The sequence below is a fragment of the Macrotis lagotis genome, chromosome 1, assembly GCF_037893015.1.
Source record: "Macrotis lagotis isolate mMagLag1 chromosome 1, bilby.v1.9.chrom.fasta, whole genome shotgun sequence".
NCBI lineage: Eukaryota > Metazoa > Chordata > Mammalia > Peramelemorphia > Peramelidae > Macrotis > Macrotis lagotis.
Genome location: NC_133658.1, coordinates 132,416,952 through 132,431,837, shown reverse-complemented (window position 1 = coordinate 132,431,837; position 14,886 = coordinate 132,416,952). Strand labels below are relative to the sequence as shown.

Here is a 14,886-nt window from a genome sequence, read left to right as displayed (position 1 = left end):
TTCCTAATAGGGTGTATCAATCAATTATTCTATGACTTTATTCTCCAGGCCTGTAACTTTTCAGAGCAAAATGGTCTTCCCCTGCTTACCACTCCCCTATATATGAGGTTATCTGCTAGTAACATGGAAGCTTCTTGAAAACAAGAATTGACTGTTTTGCTTTGAATTTCAATTCCAGGTGCAGAGCACAGGAAAATTATTAGGAAATCTTTTTTTCATTCATTCATGTATGAGTTTTGAAACTGACAGAGGCTTAGCAATTAGTTTTGCCAGCTTTTAAAGAATACTTGATGCAGTAGTTATTTTGGGAGCAAGATTCATCAGAGATAGCTGAGTGCTCTCTTACTATCTCCTATTTATTTTGAGTTTGTCTTCTTTGAATATGAAGAATGAATAGCAACAGTATTTATTCTCAGTATCTGTTTCCAGTTTTCGATTTTTGCTCTGCCATTTCCAATGCAATATAAAATGGTCATTTTCCTTGGCAGAAAAACAGAAGCAGCACTATTTTCTGTCCATTGTTAGTGTTAATTAGTCTGTTCTCTCCAAGTTAAAGTCATATCCTTCTTTGATCCTCTTTCTTCTCAAATATACCTTAAGGATACTCTTATTACTGTTGTTTGCTTTATCATCTTTAGATTTTCTTGACAACCTCATGTCCATCTGAGATTTATAGTCATTGAACCATGCATAATAGGTAATGGCCATTGAAAGCTCAGTTCCGGAAGCATATGAGTTTGGTGAGTCTGCTTCTGGAAGTGACTGATAACATGGAGTGGAAGGGCCCTGCTCTCCATTTCAGAGCATGAATATGTTGGTTCATTAATTATGAGGTAAATAAATGGACTTTTGATTAATTGCTGAGTAGATGAAAGGAATTGTAATGCCTAAAAGCCTAAAAAGAGTTTCTGTCTTTTGATTCTTGCCTTGCTTTGGTTGAGTGAGGAAGCAAGTTACTGTAAGCCTCCAGGTGGGGAGGAAGAACTAATGTGGTGGCCTACTCTTCCTATCCAATTTGACATGAAACCATCAGCTTATGACCCATATCTTGCTTTTATTCCTGTAGCATTTATTTTTACATGCTTATGTTGGTATATTGGTGATTGAATGGAATAGACTATGACTTTTTGACTTCAAAAGATCAGCAAAGCCACTAGGTGGTCTGATAGCTGGAATCTGCTAATGGAGTTTGTGCACAGCCAAGAGTACCACAGGCCTAAGGAGCTACCAGCATAAAACCCAGTTTAATAACAACCCTGATTTATAGCCATATTTAGAGATTATAAATGAGCATTTGATGACCTTTATCCAAGTTACATGTAAAATGCTAAATAACACAGTGCCAAATTCAGATCCCTGGGATACTCCACAGAAGACTATTGATCTCAAAAATCATAGTGCTGGATCCTATAAGGAAGGGAATGACTATCCATTGGCTATGTTACATTTGGAAGTGAAGTTGGTGAGTGGAATGCTTTGAAGCAATTACTTTATTTTGAGCCTAATTTCCCTAGGTACTGACATGAAGTATGGAAGAACATGTCCTTGCTTTAGGACAATGAATTTGTGCATCTGTTCTTGATTTATCTCTTCAGTAAATATTCCTGTTGTATAAACTAATGATGTTAAATGCTATTGTGGAGGCTAAGCTCTGGCAATTGACATTATTTGGGTATTTGATACAATAGCTTTAGAAAGATGCTCCAATCCCTCAAGATTGTACCTAGACTCTGAGGGGAAGATAGAGACTTGCTCTGGGATTCAGACTTACCAATTTAAATAAGAACTGGGATAAGGGCACCCAAAGCTAATTGACTTTCTGGGTATACATTTTTCCAGTGATATTGTGAATAAACACAAGATCTCCTTGAGATTAGGAAAGTTACATTTAGCATTTCTGACTTTGTTGTTACAGGACAGTGACATGCTCATATATCCATTGCCTGTTATTTGGCTTTGTTTCCATCTTCTATAAATTTCTTTTTAAAAACTATAATAGTTGGAAGTTTCCTGGATATATACATCTAATTTTTCCATACAAATTCCATTTTTCTTCTTCATTAGTGTTTATTCCCTTTATGTTCTAAAATTTTCATTCTTTAGCTTTTCTCTATTGCCCTGGGTTGATTTCCTATAAATCATATTGATTCATGGGATATACTGCTATCTTTTCTTTTAACACTTGGAAATTTGATTTTCCAAAAATCTATCTATGTCATATTATTCCTGGATTTTTCTTTCTTCTTTCATAAAATTTATGAGTGATTAATCTCAGTTTTCCTAATTTTCATCTTATTAATCCATTCCCAGATTCAGAAAAAGAAAATTCTTCTTTGCTTGTTTCACCACCCTATTTTACCTTTTTCTTGGTTTTTTTGCAAAGCCACTGGGTTAAAGTGATTTGCCCAGGGTCTCACAGCTAGGTAATTATTAAGTATCTGAGTCCAAATTTGAACTCATGTCGAACCACTCTACCACCTAGACTGCTCTTCACCAATTTATTTTTGAAGGATGTAGTTAACACTAAGGCTGTCCAAGAATTGCTAACTTTTGACAGAAGGAATTCTAATGACCATTCAATAAACAATCATTTATTAAGTGATTACTATTTACCATCTAAGTGCAGGGGATATAAACAATAGGAAAAAAATGGTCCTTAACCTCAAGGAGCTTACATGCTGCTGAAAGATAAATTTATATACAAGTAAAACAAATAGTTGCATACACTATACATGAAGAGAAAATGGAAATTCATCTCAGAAATAGAGGCACTACTAGTTAAGGCCTTTTGCAGAAGGTAGCAATTTCACTGAATATTGAAAGAAGTCCATGATTCTAAGAGGTGAGATAGTAAAGGAGAATATTAAGAAATGAGGGATAGTCAGGAAATTGGCAGAGAGATGGAAGATGGAACAGTTTTTGGAAGAACTTTAGGTCAATATGACTGGCTAGAACTTAGACTTCATAGACGAGAGTAATGTATAAGAATATATGGAAACATAGGAAGATTGTGAAGAGCTTTGTATAGTAAACAGGAATTTGTATTTAATCCTATAATTAATAGTATCATATAGTTTAATGAGAGGACATGGTCAGACCTATACTTCAAGAAAATAACTTGGCAATTAATGTGGAGTGGATTAGTGGGTAGAGACACTTTACCCAGAGACAAATTGGCAAGTTATTGCAATAGTCCAGGTATGGGTGATGAGTGTCTTAACCAGAATGGAGACTTTGTGAATGGAGATAATGAGATGTGGGAAAGAAAATGTAAAGTTTGGCTCCTGATTAAATATGTGCAAGGAGAGTGAGAAATCAAGGATGATACCAAAGTTACAAATCTAGTAGAGTGGAAAAATGATAGTGCTTTTAATAGTAATAGGGATGTTCCAAAGAAAAGTGGGTTTTAAAAGATAATTATTTTTGCTTTGGATTAAGTTTGAGGTACCTTTAGCACATTCAATTTGAAATTTGAAACAGGCATTTGTTGATGCAAGACTGGAGCTCTGGAGAGAGGCTGGGACTATAAATTTGAAATCATTTGCATGATAATGGATCACATAGACAATTAATTGGTCCAAAGTATATATAGAAGAGAGCCTAGGATAGAACCTTGGGGTTCTCCCATGTCATGCTCATAAAGCATCCATGAAGAACCAGTAAAGAAGATTGAGGACTAGCGTAACAGGGAGGAAGAGGATCAAGAGAGAGAAATGTTACAAAAATCAAGTCCATTTTCATTATGATGCTTTTTTAAATCCCTTAGTGGCTAATGCTTTCTCCCTAGACCAAGTTGCCTTGTATTTATATATTTTATACACATTTATGTATCCAGAAGAGAATATCAAATAAGATAAGATGATCAACAAGATCAAATGCTTCAATAAGCTCAAGAAGAATAAAAATTGACTAGATTTGGAAATTAAGAATTGGTAATAAGTTGTGAAGCTTACTGTGAATAAGCTTGAAGCTAAATGTTCAGTGTGGGCATTTACACCTCTAAATTTGGGTACAAATCAGGGTTGTTATTAAACCTATGACAGCATATGACTGACTAGAAATCTTCCTTTATACCTTCAGAAATAAACTAAGGAATGCAATCCCTACCTTTCCTCTCTAATATTTGTAAATAGCAAAAACCAGATCATTTTCAACTCTTTCCCATCACCAATTTTGGGAAGATAATAATGTGTAAATTCCAGAAAGACTACCAATCAATGTAAGGGTTGATATGGTACATCAAAACAAAAATCTCAATGACAATGAAAAATTCTCTAAATCAATTTCCAGGAAAAAGTGTAATAAATTGATCTATTCAGTCTCTGAATGCAGCAGGGAATCAGCTAGTAAATATTGCCCTCCTCCAATGTCAAAAGATCAAATCTTGGGGGCAGTGCCAAAATGGTGGCGTGAGGGCAGGAATTCCTTGAAACTCTTCCTCCCAAAGCTCCAAAAGTCATAAAATTATGACTCTAACCAAATTTTAGAGGAGCAGAAGCCACAGAACACCTGAATGAAACAAATTCCCAGTCTAAGACAAATTGGCAGGTCCATGGAAAAGGTCTATTCCACTGGGACCAGAGGTTGGAAAAAAGCTGCAGCACAACCAGGTCATGGCTTCCGTGCTGGAGTAGTTCCAGTTTTCCAGGAACAGATCACAGATCTGGGTTCCTGGGGGTTCCTGGATCCCTGGTAGCAGGAGTGGTTTTCATACCTCTTGGCTCAGGGATGACTAGGGATAGCTTGAAGGGTCAGTAGAAGAACTTTGCTACACCAGAGTGAGTGTAGAGCCCATGTGGGCACCAGCCTCAGGGTAGCTGAGGGAACCTATGGAGCACTCAATCCATAACTGGTAAGGGGGTAGGGAGAGACTGCAGAGATCTTTTTGTTATCCCTGGGGCAGGACTCTGATGCTTTGGTCATACTCAGATCCAGGTTGCAGTCTGGGCCCCTAGACTGTCATAGAGGAGGAGGGACCCTCCTCATAACTCCAGGGCAGAGGGGAGTACTTGTGGTCATCCACAGATCAGAGCATAGGCTAGGAGAGCAGTTAGAGCCTCTCATAAGATCTTGAAGGAATTAAGATTGGGGGGGGGTTGTCCCTCAAACTTCCAAAGGCTTTGGAAATGTGATAAATCAGTCATAGGCTGAGTAGATGAGCAAATAACAGAAAAAGAAAAATCTGACCAAAGAAAATTACTTTGGTCCTATTGGGGATCAAAATATATACTCAGAAGATGATGAAGTCAAAGCTTCCATATCCAAAGCCTCCAAGAGAAATAGGAATTGGTTTCAGAATATGTAATAGATCAAAAAAGACTTGAAAAGGCAAAAAGGAAAAATTGGGAAGAGAAATGAGAGGGATGCAGAAAAATCATGAAAGCCAAGCCAGCAGCTTGGTAAAGGATTTACAAAAATACTGAAGAAAAAAAATCTTTAAAGTGAGATTAGGTAAAATGGAAAAAGGAGCCAAAAGGCAAATGAGGAAAATAATACCTTTAAAAGCAGAATTGCCCAATTGGAAAAGAAGATAAAAAACTCTCTGAAGAAAATAATTCCTTCAAATGTAGAATAGAGCTAAAGGAAGTTGATAACTTTGTGAGAATTCAGAAAATGATAAAATAAAATCAAATGAACAAAAAACTAGAAGAAAATGTGAAATATCTTATTGGAAAAATAATTGACCAGGAAAACAGATCCAGAAGAGATAATTTAAAAATTATTGGATCACCTGGAAAGCTTGATCAGGAAAAGAACCTAGACTTTATCTATTAAGAAATAATCCAGGAAAATTGCCCTGAGATCCTGGAAGCCAAGGGTAAAATGGAAATTGAAGTAATTCACCAATCACATCCTTAAAGGGATCCCTCCCCAAAAATCTCCCAGGAATATTATAGCCAAATTCCAAAACTCCCAAGTCAAAGAGAAAATACTGCAAGCAACCAAAAAAAAAAAAAAACAATTCAACAACCACGGCACTACAGTCAGGATTTCAGAGGATTCTTCTCTATGGACTTACTTGACATTTGCTCCCTTTATGAACTCTGCATTCAAACCAAACTGACCTTGCCATTCCTCATAAACCACATTTCCTTTTCTACCTTCAAGCTTTTCTTCCATTTCCATTAATTGCAATACTTCCTTCCCTTCATGATTCAAGTCAAGATCTACCTATTTCAAATGGCCTTTCAGGGGTGGCTAGGTGGCACAGCAGATAGAGCATTGGCCCTGGAGTCAGGAGTACCTGAGTTCAAATTCGGCCTCAGACACTTAATAATTACCTAGCTATGTTGCCTTAGGCAAGCCACTTAACCCCACTGCCTTGCAAAAAATCCTTAAAAAAAGACCTTTCAGATTTCCTCCTCTTGTTAGTTTTTCCCTACCCCAAAGGTAAAATCCTGAAATTGTTTTTTGTATATATTTGGAATGTGTTCGTCTGTGTACATGTTGCTTTCCTCTGGTCAGTACAATGTAAACCTTGTTGGGCTATGACTTATTTATTTTCATTTTTGTAGCCCCAGACTCTGGTGTAGTTAACATATGTGCATAGAATTGAATTGGAATTTGATTCACTAAAGGATTTGTGATTTATAGTGTCATTCAATTTGACCTTCCTAAATTTTTATATTCTGGAAATTCAAATGCCTTTTGCCTTTGAAATATGATTGTTCCTTCCTACTTTAAGTGACTTTTTTTGGCTTTTCCATTCTTGTCCTACTTGAAATCTGCAAACTCCTTGACATTGCATCCCCATTGGTTAGAACCATAGACTTCATAACGTGTATATGAAGTTTCAGGCATTTAAACATGAAAACCTTGATCTCTATGTAATGTGTTTCTTACCTGCTTCTCCTAGTCTAAAGGGGTAAATGTAATGAAAGCCAAAAGCAGTCAACCTCAATTTTTTTCCTCAGTTTGTAAAGTTCTATTTTTCTAGAGTACTAGAAAAGGACTCTTTCCAGAGTTTCTAGGTACCTGGGAGTGAGCAGGGAAGGGGAGGGTGAGAATTATTGTAAAAAATGATGCTAATTATCATTTGTCAGACATATGTCTATGTGGATCAGATCACTAGTTCTGAACGGGTATGAATGGTGAATTAGTATTTTAGTTTTGCCAAGGATTGCTCAGCAGTGCAGGATCAATGGAAAGGATATAATTAAAATTATTATTATTTTGGCAACCAGGAACAATGGCAGAGTTGATTTGATTATGGTTTTTTACTCTAAAACTAAAGGGTAAGGGAGCAGGAGCAAGAACAATACAAGCAGGAACTAGGGTTAATGCTTATTGATAGCTCATAAGATTGTAGCTCAGGAGTTAGAAGGGACCTTAGAGATCTACTCTAGCCCCTTCACTTTATAGATGAAGAAATTAAGACCCACAGATTTAAAATGACTTGTAAACCTCAAATTGTGAGAGAGCTGACTTCTCATTTACTAACTCTAGAGTCAGTGCTTTTCTTAAGGAAGTGATTTCCCCTAAAAATCAAAAGGGTAGAATCTGTGACAATGGGTAGTGAAGCACATGCTCCAACAGAGATCAATTGCAGTTTAGAGGGGAAATGGCTTGTCTACGGTCATTTAGTAAATGACAGTATATTGAAAGAAAGCCCCTCTGAATCAAAATCACTACATTGCCTTCTTTATCCATTGAAGGTTTACATTGGTGAGAATCCTTAATGTCATAATAGAAATTGGAATCCATACTTGGCTTATTTCTTTGCTATTTGGGCTGACACTTTAGTCAATCAATTAATTAACTAATTAAGAAATATAGAGCAGTCAGTTCTGCTATAAGACATTCGTTGTTAAAAACTACCATGAACACAAAATAAAGCAATTAAAACTAGAAGGCTTGTCAGAAAAATGGAATTGGGGGAAAAAACTTGAAATCTTCATCAAATGGGGTAGCTAGGTGGAGAAGTGGATAGAGCACCGGCCTTGGAGTCAGGAGTAGCTGAGTTCAAATCTGGTCTAAGACACTTAATAATTACCTAGCTGTGTGGCCTTGGGCAAGCCACTTAACCCTATTGCCTTGCAAAAACCTTTAAAAACTTCATCAATGACACATTAAAAAGATAAAAACTAATAAAAATGGTAGTTTTTTATATGAGGTCATGGATGTTACTTCTATTGATGGAAATAAAAATGTACAGAAAGGCTAGTGAAAGTGAAGGAGTAGTGCAGCAATTTAAAATCCTAAAAGATGTTGCTGTTAAAGTGTTGTACATGATACTTTTAAAGTGTTGTGCTCAATATGCCAGAAGTTTTGGAAAATACAACAGGAGCTACTAAATTGGAAAAAGATCATATACCCAAAACAATATCCAACAACTCACTCATTTCAAATGTCAGCAAGATTCTGCTTAAAATTCTACTGGAAAAGCAGGTTGGTTTTCAAAGAGGCAGAGGAACTAGAAACCAAATTGCTGACTTTTACTAGACTATGGAGAAAGCAACGGGATTCCAGTAAAAAAAAATTGACAACAGTAAAGCCTTTGACTGTGGATCACATTAAAATGTGGGAAGTCTTCAAAGACATGGGATTACTAGATCATTTTACTTGTCTCCTGAGGAAGCACTATTTGGCGCAAGAAGCAATAGCTAGATCACAAAATGGAACAACTAATTGGTTTAAAATTGGAAAAAGAATATGGAAGAGTTGTATATTGTTACCTTATTTATCTGTCAATATCCTTATATTAAGACTACCCCTCCCTTTTCATACCTTTTTTTTTTTTTTTTTTTACTATTAGGAGATACCCTGTTTTCCAGAGCTTATGTTCAGCAAGCAAACTGTTACTTGAGCTTGGCAAGAGAACTATCTTTTGTGTCCACCCTCTGGATGAGTTTTACTATAGAAGAACTGGTGTTTACAGCAGCCCCAGGTGATCCTTAAGTTCATATAGGCATCTCTAGGACCATGTTCTGGTTAAGAAATTCTACCATAAATGAAACTTGCTTCATTGTCAAAGCTACAACCTACTGCTTGTTTCTTTGTCTAGTCATTACCATATGTTTGAAGACTCAACCTTGTTGCTTTGGATCTCCTCCTAGAAGAAATCCTGGCACATGTGACTATTCTTCCTCCTTCAATGGAATAAAGAAGACTTTTAGACTTTTACTATAAATCTGTGGATACTTTGGTTTTATTTGATTATAATTTATTTTATTTTAAGAGTTAACAATTGGTGTATAACCTCTGTGAGCTCTTTGGCATTTTTATAGTTAATGGTATACTATTTTCAGAGTTTGTTACAATGTTTTTATGTGAAGTAACAGGTTGAATGAATCAAAATTTTGAATCAAGATGGCAAGAAGAAGTATAAAAAGTCTCAGAGAGATGAAGATGTTACTACTTTGATGGCAAATAGTGATGAGTAATTAAGAAATCTCTTGATGGTTGTGAAAAAAAGGATTGTAAAAGGTGAGTTGAAACTTAAGATATCCTCCCTTCCCATACTAAGATCTTGGTAACTGGTCCTATCACTTCCTGGAAAAAAAGAGGGAGAAGAAATGGAAGGAATGTCAGAATTTATATTCTTGGACTTAAAGATCAATGCAAAAGGTAACTGCCACCATGAAATTAAAAGACCCCTGTTCCTTAGAAATGACAAATATAGACATGAGAAAGATGAGAATCAAAAAACTGATGCTTTTGGATTATAATATGGGGAAAACTATTGAGTCCCTTGGACATCAAGGAAATAAAATCAATCAACATTTAAAGAAATTAATTCAGGAAATTAATGGATAGGTCAAATATTGAAGCAATTTATTTTGGCAATATAAAGAAAAGATGGGATTCATTGGAATGTTGGGAAATTTTGAAAGTAAAAGAAAATGGGATGACAGAGAATGGGACACATAATTAGTATCATGGAAACAATGAATATGAATCTGGCTTTGGGAGATAATAGAGGCTAGAAAGGCCTGAATGCTATGATCCATGGAATTATGAAGAGTTGAACTCAACTGAATAACAAAAATATGTTGCTTGACACATATTTAACACATATAAAACTGTCATAACTAGAATTACATGCCTGCTTATTCTCTATTTTATCTTTGAGAAATAGTAAGGGCATAGAAAATTATCCAATTTTATGACAACTCATAATCTGCATTCCTTTCATCACCTACTTCCATAGACAAACTTCAGGTCTTTTTCAAGGTAAAGATTTATATTTGGTGGCAGTAGAAGCTGTGATTTGAGGGCTGGTCTGAATCAATATACTCCAATCCTCTAATCGATACCTTTTATCATAGATACTGGGTCCTAGTTTCCATGTTTAGGAGTTGCAGCAGTCAAAGTTATGGCTGCCCATTTGACTTTTTTTTTTTGGTTTTTGCAAGGCAAATGGGGTTAAGTGGCTTGCCCAAGGCCACACAGCCATTTGACTTTAATATCAACTTTGCCAACATCTAGATGAAATAGAGAGTAAACAAACTTAAACTTCAAGTTATGATCAAATTATTCCCTAATATATCAAATCACATAGGAAATAAACTCAAGTTTTCAAAACAAGAATTATAGTAGAGTTGAATCTACATATTTTGATGATACTGAAGCTACCCACCCAATAGTTCTATTAGAATCTAATTAGTATGCTATATCAACTAAATACCATAAATACTCACTGTTCAATAGGGTGCTTACCTAGAAAACTATAACTTATTTCACCTTTCCACCATCTCAAACTTGCCCTTTTTGGTTGTCTTGGCACTGGTCCTTTTTCATTGACCTAGGAAAAATGGAATATCTCTCTAAAATATTACAGTTATGAAAACTCTCTAAGACTTCACATTACACAGGTAGTCTATATAGTGGATTACATAAGGGGAACTTCTCAAACTAGAGGCCACAAGATATTCCTTCTGTTTAAGTCCATTTGACTCAAGGTTAATAAATTCAAAGGCAAGGTTAGAAAATAAAGAATTTCAATAACAGCTACTAAGAGACAATGACAGATAAATAACAATGCCCAGGAACAAAGGAAGAAAACAAATATAGTGTTTACATAGTTAGGATGTCATTATTGGTGGCAAAAGTAATCTGGTTGTTCTAGTAGGTATGGTCTGGTCATAACTTTCTGGTACGTCTCAAATAGTGGAAACCTCCTTCCAAATAGAATCAATGGGCTTAACCTGTCGCTTGAATGAAATAAACTAAGGGTCTTTTTCTATTTATACAACCTATAGATATGTTTTTTTGACCTTCAAGGTTAATATTTTCCCCTGTGTACATGATTTTTCAAACTCTTTGCACATAGATTTTGTCCATTTCCTCCATAATCATCACAACACTAATCATACACATTTTGTTATGCAAAGAAACTGAATAAGATTTTTATAGCTTCTCCCTGGAGTGTTCAGCCACTTGCCTATAGCCAACCCATCTTCTTTTCCTGGGGGTATTTTTAAGAGACATCTCAAACTCTCCTACTACCTAAAAATCATTGAAGTTTAAAAAAGAAAGTTGAACTTCTGGGCTCCTCTATCTAAAGAGATAATTGGGAAAGGAAGAAAATAGCTTTATTCTCTCTTAAAAATATCTATTGTTGCTAGTTTAATTCCTTTCTTATCTAATCTTTTTTTTCTTTTTTTTTTGCAGTGTGTCTCACCACCAATGTCTATTCTAGTCTTTCAAGTCCTGAACTGCTTCAGGTCTTTTACTTTTCCATTGAAGCTCTCTCTAAGTTCTGTCACACTTGTCTTTCATTGTGGCAGGCTTTGACTGCAATGATTGTTACACCAAAGAGTTAGCAGTAAGTAGATTGGTGATTAGGTGATGGAGGTAGTTTGGGAGTTTCAGTCCATGGTGTTGAATCTGGAGTCAGAAAGAACTTACCTCAAATCTGGTTTCAGATATTTCCTAGCTCTGTGATTCACAGAAAATCACTTTTTCTCTATCTAGTTTGGTTTTCTAACTGACGGGATAACAATAGTACCTTAGGTTACTATGAGAATAAATAAGCTAATTTTTGTTAAGTGCTTTGTAAATCATAAAATGCTACCTAAGTGTTAGCTATTGCTATTACCTATAGAACAGTAAAACTGATCTACAGTGGTGGAAGGGAAGTCTCTTCAAGAGCAACAACATCCAAAACAAACTTGGGGATATTGGTAAATATATACCTGTATACAGTTCCTACCTCTAACATTCTCTTCCCCTATCAACTTCAAGGAGTAACAGGTTAAGCCCATTGACTATGTTTGCAAGGAAATTTCCACTATTTGAGACCTACTGAAAGTTTTGGTCAGAACATACCCACTAGAACAAACTAGACTTCTGACAACTCCAGAGCACTCAAGCTTAAGCATGTTATTACCCCAGAGTGAAGATGTCTCCCAACACAGTACGGGGGAAAATTGATTGTGAAGACATTAGATGACATATTCCATTAGTTATTATAGAATTCCTTTTGATTATCTTGCCTATTTCCATCCTTGTATTGCCCCATATTTGGTATTGCTCTTGTGAAGAATCACTCTTTAACCCAGAAATGCAGGTGTAAAGAGAAAAGAAATATTTATTCAAAGAAGTTACAATATAAAACAAAGTAATAGAAAAGTTAAGAAGAGATTAAAGAAAGGTCGCATGGATTGCTAATTAATCTTGGCAGGCCAGCTGCCAGGTTAAGCAGAAGTCTGGAAAAGAGAGAGCCCAAGCCCCTCCTGACATCTCCTTAAATTTCCCTTTCAGGGTCCATGGGAAGAGGTGATGGCTTGGAGAGGGGTCATAGATGTTGCCTAGGTGTCTGTATAACCTAGCTTGTCCCGCCCATGAGAACATGGCCATGGTCAAACTGGAAGTCAAGACAGAGTGTCTCAACAGTGTCAGAGGAAGAATGAAGCTCTTTTTTAGCAGTACAAACAAAAGATTTACAAAATCCAATTGATTTCAATTGGTGCATGGTTTTCATGCCCATGATTCTCTGCATCACTTGGACAAAAACTGAAGGGGAAACAAAAAATTTACCTCATTATGTCAAGCATTTTAAAATTTTCCTCAATGAGTTTTCTCCTAATTGAGGGAGATTTCCACTTACTACCTATCTCAAATTTATTTCTTTGTTAGATGATTACTGATTAATTTTCTTCAAACAGTGGTCACTAAGACATCTAATTCTCTGTATTAGATTTAGAAATTCTGTTAAGGGGATTTGGATTCAGAAAAGACAACACTTAGACCAATAACTTCCCAATTTTATGTAATGATTCCCTCCATTTTTTTAAACTACACATTTTAATGCCCTACCATACTCTTTTTTTTATAAAACAACACACAGATATTTTTCTTTTTGTTCAGTTGTTTTTAGCTATATCTGATTCTTCATGACCCTATTTTCAATTTTCTTGGCAAAGATATTGGAGTGGTTTGCCATTTCCTTCTCCAGCTCATTTTTACAGATGAGGAAACTGAGGCAAACAGTGTTAAGTGACTTGTTCCAGGGTCTCACTGAGGCCAAATTTAAACTTAGGTCTTCCTGATTTCAGATATCTATCCACAGAACCACCTAGTTGCCCTAAATTGTTTTCTTAGGTCATATTTTATTCAAATGAAATTAAGAATCAATTTCAATTTTATAACATATTAATTATGATAAAATTAACATATCAAATAATTAGATAATCTCCTTGGAATATATACTCTTACAGTATCATAAAAGCAAAAGCTCAGAGATTTAGAGATGGAAGGAATCTTTGAGACTATCCCCTTTATGTTACAATTGAGCAAATTGAAGTCCAGAGAACTGGAATGATATCCCCAAGGGTAGTGAATGGCAAAGTTAGGATTTGAACATCGGTTCTGTGTTTTACAATTCCGCACTCCTTCCACTGAACCGGGGGGGGGGGTCTTCCCCTTTTCAATGAAATCCCTTTTTGCCACTCCATATAGTTGAAAGAAATTTTTCCTAAGAATTTTGTTTGTTTGTTAATTTTGATTTTACTCTTTTTAGTTGGAAAAAAATGGATACCTCTATGTGGGAATTGTGGGATACTAAAAAAAAATCTGAGGTTGGATTTGAATTCAGGTCTTTCTGACTCAGACCCAGTGCTCTATTCAGGTCAGATGATATAAAAATATTAAAATACTAAAAAAATTAAATCTAACAATTTGGTTATTATTTCTCTTTCCTTCCACCTTGAGCAAAAATCTTACTTTAGAGGAATTTGATTTGTCTCCTCTCCAACAAGGGGTCTAACAATATAGTGAAGAAAGAGGTTGGAGAGCTCCAGATTAATTATATAAATAGTTTAATAATGAAAGTGGAATGTTCCCATGGGGTATTCTGGAGTGACTTCAGACACTTGGGTGCTATATTGGTGCTATTGGACTGGAATCCCTGGCATGTCTTGTATTAGTTACTGTGATCATGCCCCAGTTAGTGGGTTTTCTTTTGGTTTCCATTAATCTTAGTTTATTCACAGCTTTCATTGATAGGGACTCCATATTATTATTTTTATGGCTTTCATTGATAGAAATTTTCACCAGGAAACTTCATTATTCATGTCTTTTACTACTTAAGGAATCCATATTAGGGCTTTCACCATTAGGGACCCCATACCTTCTGAAAGAGCTTTCCTTAATACAAAATATGGGAACTTTGGCTTAGATGACTTTACTTTTAAGATGCTGTGCTAGAAAAAACAGGCTGTGTTTAGAGTCAGATAATGTAATATTTATATGACCTTGTACTTACCTCTCCAGACCTGTTTTTTTTTTTTTTTTTGCAAAATAAGGGAGTTGAAACAGATGATATTTAATGTTTCTTCTGGTTCTAAATATACAATTCTTTTCTCTAAGTAAATTGAAGAGTTTAATTTTTCAAAAAGCAATATAAAATTTGCTTAGAGAAGGACTTAGGTATCTATCATAAAA

At 35.5% G+C, this 14,886-nt stretch overlaps 1 long non-coding RNA gene across 1 annotated transcript in view; it reads right to left on the bottom strand.

The window, feature by feature from the left end:
• The window catches only part of LOC141514230 (uncharacterized), an 86,497-nt gene that overhangs the window by 17,136 nt on the left and 54,475 nt on the right, over positions 1-14,886 (bottom strand). The window contains exon 2 of the long non-coding RNA XR_012475974.1: positions 10,660-10,744. This is a non-coding gene — a long non-coding RNA (uncharacterized LOC141514230). The remainder of the gene's footprint in view (positions 1-10,659; positions 10,745-14,886) is intronic.